Consider the following 13985-nt stretch of genomic DNA (forward strand, 5'->3'; position numbering starts at 1 on the left):
CATTGTGATTTTGATAGAGGAGGCCCTTGCACCACATTTAGAAACCCTTTCTTGGAGATTATTTCTAAAAAGAGAATGACTGGGACCAAAATCTGTTCAGTGTTGTAGTATTAGGGACCATCAGTGAGTGATTGAGGTGTACTTGAAAAGATGACGAGGCTGGGGACTGGGCGTGGTGGCTCATGTCTGCAATTCCAGCACTTTGGGAGCTCAAGGCAGATGGATCACTTGAGGTCAGGAGTTCGAGACCAGCCTGGCCAACATGGCAAAACCCCATCTCTACTAAAAATACAAAAATTAGCTGGGCATGTTGCCACACCCCTGTAATCCCTGCTACTCGGGAGGCTGAGGCATGAGAATCACTTGAACCCCGGAGGTAAAGGTTGCAGTGAGCCGAGATTGTGACACTGCACCCCAGCCTGGGCAAAAGAACGAGACTCTGTCTCAAAAAACAGACAAAAAACAAAACAAAAACAACCGATGACCAGCAGTTATGTGGTATAGGGGCAAGACTCCTGGGGTCACAACAAAATAATAGAGTTCTGATTCTCACAGTGTTTTCGTTACCAGTTCTGTGGCCCTGGGTATGACACTTAATCTTTCTGGTGCTGTTTCCCTTCAACTCCAAAAAGAGGGCTTGGATAATATTAATCTCAGGTCCTCTGAAGCTGCCATACTTGATTATTCTCTGATGGTAAAAATTTTCCATTAGCATAAATTCTTACAGAAACTTCTAGCAGTGCTGTTGATGGATGCCCTGCCTCAGTGGGTCAAAAAGCATAGTGCCTGGGCAAGCGGCAGCATGGTCATCTTGTTAGAAATGCAGATTCTCAGGCCCCACCACAGATTTACTGAAGAAGCATCTTGGGAATGGGTCCCAGCTGTTTTAACCAGCCCTTCAAGAGATTTCGATGCATGCTCAAATTTGAGGAGCATGCCTCTAAAAATAGTACTTGGAAAAAAGAAAGTTGATAAGTATTCTTTTACCTGTGGTGAAGAGAAATCATTTGCTAAACATATAAACATTTAACACTATTTAGAAAGAAATGTTGGCAAGCAGCTTCAAGTGGAAGGGTAACTGTTAAGAGAAATACTGAAATCTACAGCCTTGCTATACAATGTGTGGTCTCCTGATGGGTCAACATTGCTATCTCTGGAGAATTGCAGAATCTCTCTCTCTGCCCCAGATCTACTGAATGAGAATCTGCTTTTTTTTGTTGTTTTTTGTTTGTTTGTTTTTGTTTGTATGTTTGTTTGTTTAACAGGTTCACTTAGTAATTCATTTGCAGTTAAAGTCTGAGAAGCACTGTTCTAGATAAAGATGTTAAGACCATAATGTCAGCTTTCCCTTACTTTTGTAATGTGTACCTATCAGTAAACTGTCCCACCTCACACGTCTGAAATCAAATCCAGTAAAAAAATTTTGGCCCTGTAAGTTGGATCCACACCTATATCAATTTAATAGTTAGTAGCTGTTGTTTACATTGTGTTTTACCTTTTTGGGGCTTTTAAGCCTTTTAAAAAAACATTCCTTATGGGGAAAAAATTGCTTAATACTGTCGCTTTCTTTTTCCTTTTCTTCCTCTTTTGAAAGCTGCCATTTCAGTCTGACTCCCTATAGTACTTGAACATTTTTAAATTATTTTTTTCTAGTGTCTGACCACTTTTCTAAAATGGAGGCTGGGTAGAATATTGAGGGTTTGTTCTGTGGGTTTGATTTTATCTTGATTCATTGCTACATTTCTATATTTGTGTGGGTCTCAATAAAATTACAAATTAGAAGATTAATGTTAAAATGTTACAAATTATAAATTAACATTAAACTGCAAAATGTATGGGAAAGAATCCTTAAGGATCTGCAGAAGAACCTTCTAAATTAACAGAGAACTAGCCTTGTGCAGCAGTACCTTAGGATAGAGATAGGCAACCTGAGATTTCACAAATAGAACAGAGCAAGTTTATGATAAAATGGGTGGAAATGGAGCACGACATACTACGTGTATATTCTTATGTAGCAACTTTTAAAAATAACTCTTTTAATCATTTGTTCCCTCCAAAACTTAGGTACTCTCTCTAGTCACAGTTCCTAGGTACTGGGAAATTTATTGGCTTCAAATTATGAGAAGAAAACAACAGTATTAAAGTGATTTTCATTAAATATGTGCCAAATATGACATTTCTTCAACCATTTTGTCAACTAGGACATTATATCAACTCGTAACTTAAATCATCTTTATGACTTATCTATAAGCTACATTTGCTGTGTGTGCCTTCACTATGTTTGCTATGATTTGGGGAATCAAGAAAAATTCCTAAAGCTAGGAATCTTAGAACACTGGCCTTACATAATTACTTCTTTTCTTCTATGGTTATTCCATATCTATTTTTCTGTTTAGAAGTAGAAATTAGTCAAGCTTTTTAAAATAATTATTATTTGTAATAAAATATATCATAAAAGGGCAGTTTTTATTTGATTTTTGAGGCTATTTTTCTCTCTAGAAAATCAGTTATTGACCTTTTTGGGGGGTTAAAACTCATCTGAAAATCTCATGAAAGCTGAAGAACCTGTGCTTAGATACATGAAAATATGCAGAAAAATATACATTTTGGGCTGAAGATTAACCTTCAGTGTCAGTGCTATAATTTGCATATTTGTCCCCTCCTGAATTTATGTTGAAACTTAATCTCCAATGTGGCAGTATTGAGAGGTGAGGCCTTTAAGATGTGATTGGTTCATGATGGCCCTGCCCTCATGATAGATTTATTTGTTCATGGATTAATGGAGTAATGGCTTAGCATGGGAGTGGGTCTGTGGCTTCATAAAAAGAGTTGGAGACACCTGACCATGTTAGCATGCCTCCCTGAGGTGGCACAGGGCATCACATGGCAAGGGGGCTGAGTGTGCTAACATGGTTAGGTGTCTCTTTCTCTCAGTTCTATAGAGAGTCTCCACCAGCAAGAAGGCCTTCACCAGATGCAGCTGCCTGACTTGGGACTTCTCCACCTCCATAACTGTAAGACATAAATTCCTTTTCTTTATAAACCCAGTTTCAGGTATTCTATTATAAGCAACAGAAAAGGGACTAAGGCAATCAATTAATTCAGTAAAGACTTTTTTGATGACAAAAACAAACTAGCAAAATTAACTAGTATGTTCACCACAGGAGTTTTAAGTGAGACAAAGGTAACTTTTTGGTTCTCATTGAACCCATGGCTGGGTCTAGGGTCTTGATCAGTCTGATCATACTTGGTTTCTTTCTGTTTCTCTGCCATGTCTTCTGCTGTGTTTGGTTTCATATTTCAGTCATTGACAGCTCCAGGCTGATATCCCATTATTCCAAACATAGCAGAATAAAGACTCTAATTTCAAAGTATCTCAAGTAAATCTCAGAACTGAGCTTGTGAATCTTGATTGCTTATATCTGGGTATTTTGTCCATTCCTGAACCAAGATTATTCCATCTCCAGCTGTGGTAGGTCATAGCCCAAGTCACAGTCTTTCACTTTTAGAGTCAGTTTCACAGGAACCTCAGTAACTAACAGCAGGAAAAGGAAGGATTTCTAGATGAACAATCAGTGCCCTCTTATCCATACAGGAGGGTTGATGTTAAGGGGGAAAGACTATCAACATCCACTGCAGAAGCAGAAATGGTGTTAAGAGACAAAGACTATCAGCATCCACAACCATGAGCAACCACTGTTTTAGAGGTAAAGAAACTATATAATTAGCACAGGCCAACTCTTTTTTTATTTTTATAATGCCCAGACTACATGCATGTCTTAATCATTTCTTTAATATAAAATTTCTGTGCACCTAATGAGAAGGTATTTTTAGCTACACATCCATGACCCTTATCCTCATTGTTGCATTTCTCCTCTGAACCTTGTCATCACCTACCTTGCCCAAAAGGCACTGCTTCTTTTAGCCATTGAGCAAGGTGGGTAAGCATATTGAGTTTGCTGTCATATCCTCCTTAAAGGTGCAACAATGCAGATAGCTCAGTCACATGGGATCAAAAAAATGAGGCTTATTCCTAATACTTTAGGCTATACTTGTGAAGCCTCATGGGAAGTTTTTCTTTAAACAAGTCTACAGCACTTATTTTAGGCTTAACTAATCTGATTAGTTGTTAACAGAAAAGGATACATTTAAAGTCCACGGATATGCAAACATTTAATCAGTGAGTATAGGTTTTATGTTCTGTCTTCATTTATCAGTGATGAGAGTGACCTTGGCTATGACCTCCCACAGCTAAGGATGGAATGCTTTTGGTTCAGGAATGGAGAAGATGCCAAGACCTGACCAATTAGGATTAACAAGCTCAATTCTGAGACTTTATTTGAAGTACATTGGAAGTGGAGTCTTTCTTCTGCTGGGGTTAATACTACTGGCATATTAGCCAGGAGCTGTTAGCCATAAGAGATAATATGTTCAACTATGTCATCATTCCAACACAGTGAGCAAGGACTGAGTGCTACTGAAAAATCTGGTAAACAGAAGGTTGTTTCACTTTGGCTATATTTTGCTGGATTTAAATTGAATGTTTCTGAAACTTCTGAATAATTCTGTCATAGAAAGATCCACGACAGGGAACATTTTATAAATAAACTACTCTTATATCAACAGAGATCAAGGCAAAGAAAAGAAACCACTCTAGGTATTTCACACAGGAAAGATTTAATACATGGGGATTGGGTACTTAGAAAATGGCCTGAAATGCTGGTGAATGATGAGGAATGTTGTAGCCATCACTGGACTTTTGAGTTCAAGAGCACACCCACTGTTGCTATTGCTGCTGTAATTTCCTCTAAAACCTGTATCTGTCAAATTGTGATTGCCAGGGGCAGTAGCAGCAGGAAAATGGCCACTGCCCTTTAAATATTTAAGTGCTTCTAACTGGTGAAACTCAGATGCATAGGAGTCTTGGAAATTTAATGTTTAACCTTCTGGCCTCCCTAACCAAGGAAGGGTGGGTTGGCAGTATACAGAGACAATCCACAGTACATAATACAGTATTAAAAAAATGGGTTCCCCTGGGATTTTATTAATGAAGTTCCTTTTTTATTCAAGAGAAACTACCTGTCTATGACAGCTTAAAATAATATTAAGCATCACTAAATGGTGAATTAAAGTTTTTTCTTTTTATTTATTTTAAAAGGTACAAACAGTAAAATTCATACTTTTTGATATATTAGATTTGACAAATTCATTGAATCATGTTATCACTGTCGTAATAGGATACAGAACAGTGTCTTTACTCCAAAAAATTCTTGTCTGTTGTTTGTCTGTATTCCAGCTCTCTTCCCATCTATACCTCCTGGTAACCAAGGATATATTCTCCATCACTACTAGCTTTGCCTTTTCCAGAATGTCATGGAAAGGTAATCATACAATGTGTATTGAATGTGACATTAGTAGAATGCATTTGAGCCTCATCTATGTTGTTGCTTGTATAGATAATCTATTTCTTTTTATTGCTGATCAGTATTCCATTGTGTGTATGTACCATTCATGACTTACATTTTGAAAGAATCACATATTTCCTTTTATTCAAACTCTCCATATATTTTTAAAAAATAACATGGATATTATGAACCCTACTTGCAACTTCAAACTCAGTGTTCTTTATTGATGATTAATAAGGTTATATAGTTTAATTATGATTCCTGGGTAGGATCAAGAAAATTAGACAAATCTCAAGAAATTTCTAGTCTAATATATAGATCAAGTATGCTACCTAGAATGTACCAAGTGCCCATTTATGCCACCTCAATGAGTTTTCCAAAAAAACCAAATATTTTTTAGATGAATTATTTGTTGATTTCCATACTATCCTGGAAAGATCAGTGAATACCACCCATATTTTCATTTGAAAAGATGGACTCATTTTTGGCCTTATTCACAGACAGCCTTTCTTCCAGACAAATTTCAGCATATTTTGATGACTCATTGTAGAAATTGGTTTATTATTTGCAGCAGGAGAAAGCATTGCTAGCCAACAGCTGAGAAAAAGAAAAGGTTACAACATTCTGTTTTAAGTCTCTAAAGGCCTTATTGGGCAGAATGTAATTTCCAGCTGTGGATTCATCCAGCCTTTGAGGACTTATCCCCTGCCTCTTTTCTGAAGTGTTCTATGATTGTTCATTACCTCAAGTTGTCCATTTTACATCTTATTTGAAAGCAGGACCCTGACAGTGCTAAACTTTCTGAGGCTCAGCTGAACTGTCAGAGGTAAAGAAACCAAGAAGTTTGCTTGTATTTATTCTACCCCAGACATTCTGCATATTACATTCATTATCTCACAGCTTTATCAGGTAGGTAGTAGTATTACCAACATGTAACAGTTAAGGAAGCTGAAGTTGAAAGAAGTTAGTTACCATTCCCAGGATTTACATAGCTCATTCAAGAATTTTTGAACCCAGGACTCTCTGGTAACAAAGTTTATGCTTACAACCATTTTGCATTTAAGCTTTCTGTCATTTAGAAGACATTGACGTTGTCATTACTATTTTTTATACATGAATTATGTGCATCTATAATTAAGATGACAACTGCTTGTCCAGATTACTTATCCCTGTAAAAAAATGTTTCCGAACAATGTGAAGTGTGAGTAAATAATACATCCTGCATAAAATGTTTTGTGGATCAATGAGATGGCTTATTAGAAACATTTAGCTTCTTCCAAGAAGGGTTTCCAAAATGGCAAATGTAGTAGAATTCTTTATAACACTTGTACCTGGAGTCAGAAGTCACATGTAGCATCAGACTAACTATATCAGTTGGGGCTTTTAGGGTTGTGCTTTTTGGATTTTAGAGGGATGTGATTTGACCTTTGATTAAGAAGGCATCATGGGGCTGGGTGTGGGGGCTCACACCTATAATCTGAGCACTTTGGAAGGCTGAGGAGGGAGGATTGTTGGGCCCAGGAGTTCAGGACCTCAGCCTGGGCAACACAGCAAGATCCTATGTCTACCAAAAAAAAAAAAAATTGGCTGGGCGTGGTGGCATGCACCTAATAGTCCCAGCTACTCGGGAGGCTGAGGTAGGAAGATCACTTGAGCCTGGGAAGTCAAGGTTACAGTGAACTATGAACATGCCATTGTACTCCAGCCTGGGCAACAGAATAAAACCCTGCCCACGCACCCCCCTCAAAAAAAAAAAAGAGAGAAAGAAAATATCAAGGTACCATGGCTAAGAAGGTATAACAATTTCTTGATACAGAACTTTGTTGCTGTTGCAATGAGGTTCGCTGTATCACTTGAAAATAATTTGAAGAAATTAAATCAGATCAGGGCCTTGTACCTAAGACCTTACATGTGCTTTAGTAGTCATAAAATATGTTATGTTAATGAGGATGCTGACTGGCAATCAGAAGTCTAAAATGGGGCATTACTGACACTTTACATGCTGTCATGGTTAATACCATAGCTGCAGGTCTCCAACCTAGACTATCGAGGGTCTGTGTCTCAACCCCTATCTCCTCTCCTCTCCTCATTCCTCCTCCACCCTGAATTACATGCAAGCCTGGACAATATTGCTTTAGCACTTTCTAAGTATATTTTATGTTGGCAAGTCATATATTTACTCAGTTCTTTTGTGCAAAGCAAGTAAGCTACCAGAGCTCTCCCCTTGGGGCCATTAATCAAATTGTTTTTGAGCTTTTCTGCTCCCCAGGGTGGGGACGTGTGACAAATTTCTTGGTGAGCATACCCTTAAAATGAAAAGATGTTCTTGGGTGATATCAGACAAGGTCAGTTTGTTCTTTGGTCTCATGAAAAGGCTCTCCCAGTTTGTTCACTGTTACTAGTGAACTTGACTTACCTTGTGAGCTTCTGGTTACAGGGATTTTTTTTTTTTTTTTCATTTCATTTTACCTACCTTGGTACCCAGCAGTGTTGGATACATAGAAGGTACTTTCTATATTTTGTTTTTGGAAAATACTTTAAAGTTACACAGGAGAAAATATATCCATGTAATTCAGAGGAGGCTGGATTCCCTTCAGGAATGGGGGCATTATTGGTTTTAATCCTCAGTATACACTTATTAGAAAATAAACAATGAGTTGAATGTTTGACGTAGGTCAAGTAGCATGCAGGAAGGATAATCATAGACCTGCTTTTGCAAAGCGTACAATCAAGAGTAAAAGACTTACAATGTGAGGATAGAATGATGTCACTACCACTTTTATCATTACTCTTGCCTAGTATGTATCGAGCAATAATGAAATGTCAGAACTTCTTCTAAGTCATTTCAATATTAACGCCTTTAATTCTCAAAACAAGGCTCTTGAAGTAAGCACTGTGATTATTCCCATTTTACAAATGAGGAAACTGAAATACGGAGAGGTTAAGTACTTGCTGAAGATCACACAGTTATAAAAGGCATGCCTGCTATTTGAATTTTTGCAGTCTGACTCCAGAGCCCATACTTGTATGTACTGGTCAGATGGAAGAAGCAGGGGATCCCAAATGAGCCCCTCGCCCAAAGCTGTGGGTTAGAGAAGGGTCCCAGAGTCAGTGACATCTGTGCTAAGTCATGGATGATGGGTAGGTATTTGCCAGGTGAAGGAGGAGGAAGAGGAAGGTGTTGAGTTATGTTGTGTTCGGATGATAATACAGAACTGGTTATTATGGTTGCAGTGTGTGTGTGTGTGTGTTTGTGTGTGTGTGTGTCTGTTTGGAGCAGATGATACAGATGCTCGAGCCAGAGTATGTACGTCTTTGTTAAGCCATGTTATTACTAAATGTGGGTTTTTATCTTGTGTATTGTTGTGAGCCACTGAAGGGCTTTAATCAGGTAACATGATAAAACTTACATTTTTAGAAAAGTTAGTTGGGCTTCTGTGTAGACAATGAAAGAAAGAACAGGAGGAAGATTGCCGGCAGGATATTAACTAGGAAGCTTTGCAGCAGCCCAGGAAAGGACGGATTAATACAAAACCTAGAGTCAGGGGAAGACGGGGCAGATGCCAGAGAGATCCAGGGAGTAGAATCCAGCAGGACTTCGTAACTGATTGGCTGGATAGGAGAGAAGAATTAGACAGAAGAGTCACATTTAGAGTATTTCAAAGAAAAAAAATTGAATTCCACAGTTCCTGCTTCAGGCCAGTTTTTCATTGTTCTTACAGTTCATTTTTCTTTAGAAAGGAAAAGGCACATCAAATGTTAAAGAAACAGATGTACCTGATTTTTTATGGACTCCTGGTCCATTTGACTTTCCTTTCTAATGCTATAGTTTCTTGAGTTTACACTACTTGCGGTGGCGAATACTTTCAGTAAACTTTCTTGTATGTCATCTCTTAAAAATTGCAATACCAATCCCTTTAAGTTGCCATAAAAAAGAGAGGGCAATGCAGGATGAGAGAAATTATGCTTGTCTTCAGTATCTTAATGGGCACCATACTCCTTAGATATTAAGACTGAATCTGACTTTTACCCCCCAAATTATCAGATTCTGACCCTATTTTATTTGCACATGTAAACACATGTTTGGGAACAGCAAAGTTATTTCCATCAGCCTTGGACAATGCATTTTTATAATGGCAAATTCTATTCTTAAATATCCCACGTAGGGTTAAAGAGGAAAATATCTTCTGTCCTACGAAAACCATGCCTTGTGCTTTGCCTCTACTCTTTGTTTCTGATAGGGGATACCTGAGCATCAGAAACTGTGTTTCTCTTGAGAATTTCCATCTGCTGGTAGGTTTTCTCTATGGTTCTAGAGAGCAGATAAAGATACAAGTATCCCTTATTATATGACAGTCTTGCTTTTTCTGTACAGTACAGGTTTTCAAGTAGTAAAATTCCTACCTTGTTTAAAATGTTTAAAATCTATACTAATTATTTGGCCCCTTTCCTCTTTGTCCCTTTTAGTTTTGTAATTGTCATTCAAGTGTAAGAAAAATATAACCATGCTTAAGATACTTGAAAAAATCTTTCCAATTCAGAACTCTTTGAATGTAATAGAGACTCTTTAGAATTTTACCATATAGTAGGAAATACTGTTTCAACCACCATATGAACAATGATTTATGATATTTCTTATTGTATTAGCCCGTTTTCATGCTGCTGATAAAAACATACCCGAGTCTGGGAAGAAAAGGAAGTTTAATTTGACTTACAGTTCCACATGGATGGGGAGGTCTCACAATCATGGCGGAGGGCACAAGGCACTTCTTACATGGAAGCAGCAAGAGAGAATGAGGAAGCAAAAGCATAAACCCCTGATAAACCCATCAGATCTCGCAAGACTTATTCAGTATCACAAGAATAGCATGGGAAAGACTGACTCCCATGATTCAGTTACCTCCCACTGGGTCCCTCCCACAACATGTGGGAATTCTGGGAAATACAATTCAAGTTGAGATTTGGGTGGGGACACAGCCAAACCATATCATTTATGAAACAGCATTACCTGGTGGGGAGGAAACAAGTGGCATATTATCAAATGGGATGCTATTATTGCACGAGGTCATGTGGCTGTTAAATGGTAGACCCAGAGCTCCAGCCTTGTTCTGTGCCATTCCTAGGCCCTGCTCTTTCTTACTTTCATACCACACATGTCATTCCTGCCTCTAGCTCACGGCCACAGTCTAATTTTTTGATAGGGAGCAATTCCAGAAATGAAGATTCAAATCCCAACTAATTCTGTTCTACTGAAAATATGGCCCATGGACCAGCAGCATTGAGATCACCAGGGAGCTGTTGATAGCTGCTTGTTTATGGAGTGCTTATTTTGTCCAAGTGAGGTGCCAACTCCATTACATGCATTATCTCATGACCTTCTCAAAAGATGTGCAATGATACAATCCTTCTTTTTCCACAGATGACAAAAGTAAGGATAGGAAACTTATTGACCATACTTGTCCAGTGCTGTACAAGGAAAGGTTGGAGGTGAATTTGGACCTAGCTGTTCTGATTTCAGAGCTTATACTTTTAACCATACACTGCAGTTTAGGATGCATGTGGCGCTGTTTCAGGGGAGAGCACAGTAGGGAGTGGGAAGGTGAGGAGGAAAGGAAACGGATGGCAAATGTGTCGCCTAGGTAGGCTAGCTGCTGTAACAAAGAGGACCACAAACATGTAATGGCTTGAAAATATTTATCTTTGCTCATATAACAATACTGGGCAGGTGAAGGGGTTGATGCGACTGCCACATGTTTTCGTTTATTCAGGAATCCAGGCTGATGAGAGCTCTGTCATTTTTAGCACGTAGCTGCCAAATTCACCCTGGAGTCAGTGTAGCTAGAAGGACGAAATCACCAAGAGGAAGGGATGTTCCTGGGAGGATATTTTATGGGCCATGCCCAGATGTGATACAGCTACTTCCAATCACATGTCATGGGCCAGGACTCAGGTGTGGGGGCCTGAGAAGAGGAGCCGGGTGTGAGTCTCAGACGGGGAGGAATACCTGGATTTTACTGAGTTTTCAGGAAATAGTAGGTCATAAGCCGCTATTAGAATCAAGCCTCTGGGTACATTTTTATATGTTTTATTCTTTCAGGCTTTGTGAGAGGGGGTTATTTATTTCATTTGCAAAGCAGTGAATTGAGATCCAGGGATTTGTCCAAGGTCACGTGGCTTGTTCTGTGCCATTCCTAGTCCCTGCTCTTTCTTCCCATCATACCACACATGTCATTTCTGCCTCTAGCTCACAGCCACAGTCTAGTCCTTTGATAAGAAGCAATTCCAGAAATGAAGATTCAAATCCCAGCTATTCTGTTCTACTCAAAATATGGCCCATGGACCAGCAGCACTGAGATCACCAGGGAGCTAGTGAGAAACCTGCAGTTTCATACTTGGGAGGCTGAGGTGGGAGGATCGCTTGAACCCAGTTTCAGGCTGCAGTGAGTGATGATTGTAACCCTGCACTCCAGCCTGGGCGACAGAGCAAGATCTTGTCTCTAAAAGAAAAAGAAAAAGAAATAGAAATGTGCAATTTTTGTCCCTACCCCATAACTGCTGAATCAGACTGGTCATTTTAATGGGGCCCCCAGGTAATCTGGATGCACAGTAAAGTCTGGGAAGCCCTGGACCAGGTTCCTGGAAGCCAGCCTCTCCACCTACTGCCGCTATGTGACTGTCATCTTCCTTCCGTGTGGGAGAAGTGGATTCACTGCATGTTAGCTACAGGGTATAACCACTGGAGTAAAATTTCAGCCTTTTTGAAGAGTAAACATGTTTAACCTAGAAAGGACTACTTAGCAACATAATATTGAAAGACCGCTCAGCCCATTTTTTGAAAAGCATGAGCTGTTGCCATAGATAAGCCAAACAGGCCTGAGCAAAACAGAGGAAAAGCGAACTTTGCTATTTTGATTTGTGGATGATGATTTGATTTTCTAAAAAGAACAGCTTTGTTTCTTTCCCTGAGAACATAAGATTACTGAGTTCTTAGAGCCTCAGCTCATGCAGCTTTCCTGCTTGGGTATATGGGTAGGGCAAAGCCAGATTAAAGATGCACAGTATCAAGCCATCTGACCTCCAATGCCAGATTTCCTGCAGTAGTCTAATTACCAGTTTATTAGCTGTTAACCTTGCACCACAGTTACAAAACGGCAACTGCTGGTTAGAGTCTTAATAGTTGATAAGTGTCAGGGAGGGTCTTCCTTCTGGTGAGACCAGTATCCTTGTGAGTCTCATGATGATAATTTGCTTTAGAGCTCAGTCACTGGAAGGGAGGAGAGAAGGGACATAATGACCGAGGGTACCCAAGTACTGTGACAGAAGGCCATAGACAGCTTTCCTATCTAGGAGGAATTCAGCCTGAAGCCCACAGCTCAAGGGGCACACAGACCAGGCACTCCTGTTTTGAAACAATAAAATGAAACTGTTTTTTGCAAGTTTTGTTCACTTGATCATTTTGCCCTGTGTCTGTGATTTCCCTTAGAATAAATTAGGAACAGTACCTCGGTTTTAGTATAAGACCATGTGCAGCCACAACAACATTGCCTTAGAAGGTAACTTTATGCTATTTGTATTCAATTAAATCTCACAAGCCACCCAGAGTGAATGTTTTCATGTTGCTTTCTTAGAGATATGAACACAGAGAACAGAAGCTTGCTTAAGTTCAGAGCAAACAGAATTCCAGTTGCACGGACCCTCCCAGTTACAGCTGTGTGTTTATCAATACTTGGTGGATAGGGAAGAGGCGGCTTGTGAACTGCAAGACTTTAATGCATGTCAGTAACCTTCTACTACAAATTGAAATGATCTGTTAATCAGGAAAGGGTTTGCCATTTTTATGCTAGTGTATTTCACGACAGTCCAGTTGGAAAAGAGTTAGTATTGATGTTCTATTGGCAAGGTTTCCAGACCAGATTTGATTTATAAGAACAGCACTGCATATAAGAGTGTACATTGCTTAGATAGGACATCCAGGAACTGTGTTAATCTACATTTTCAGGTACTTCTACTCAAGAGAAGCACAGAAAATATCTTTACAAAGTTCCAAAATTAAATTTTAGAAAAAGGTTTGAACAAAAATGTTTGCTTATTAATTTATCCATGGTTACTCCAGCGAGCTCTCTCATGACAACTCATGGCATGCTTTACTAGATGCTGGGCCCTATGCATGGGTTTCATCTGATATTACCCTAAAAAGGACTCTTCAGATAGATATCATAACCTTCAGTTTACAGTTTGAGGGAGCTGCATTGGATCTCACAACGAGCAGATATGAGCACTGGACTTCCAGGGTCCTCAAAAGTAGCAATCACTGTGAGTACATGATGGCAGCCGACACATAGAATGGACGTGGTCCATACAGGCCATGACTAGGGCAGGTTGTCTCACTCACACAAGGCCTGTTCATTTATTCATTCATTTCTCTTCACTTGTTTAATAAGTACGCATTGAGAAGTTACCATGTGCCAGGATAACACAAAAATGAAAGATTCACAGGTCCTGCCCAAATGGAGTTCCCCACTGAGTTTTTGTTTGTTTGTTTGTTTAAATACAAGCTTTACTGTATTTCCTTTCTTGGAT

General features: G+C 39.2%; 1 protein-coding gene across 18 annotated transcripts in view; it reads left to right on the forward strand.

Annotated features, from left to right (window-relative positions):
* The window catches only part of PLCB4 (phospholipase C beta 4), a 435586-nt gene that overhangs the window by 195083 nt on the left and 226518 nt on the right, over positions 1-13985 (forward strand). Inside the window, exon 1 of one of the 18 annotated variants that reach the window (XM_034947279.3) lies at positions 5297-5381. The exons of the other annotated variants lie outside the window; for them this stretch is intronic. The gene's annotated coding sequence lies outside the window, so the exon portion shown is untranslated. Of the gene's footprint in view, positions 1-5296; positions 5382-13985 lie in introns of those variants that run through there. 18 annotated transcript variants of the gene reach the window in all.

Source organism: Pan paniscus, chromosome 21 (genome assembly GCF_029289425.2).
Source record: "Pan paniscus chromosome 21, NHGRI_mPanPan1-v2.0_pri, whole genome shotgun sequence".
NCBI classification, from domain to species: Eukaryota; Metazoa; Chordata; class Mammalia; order Primates; family Hominidae; genus Pan; species Pan paniscus.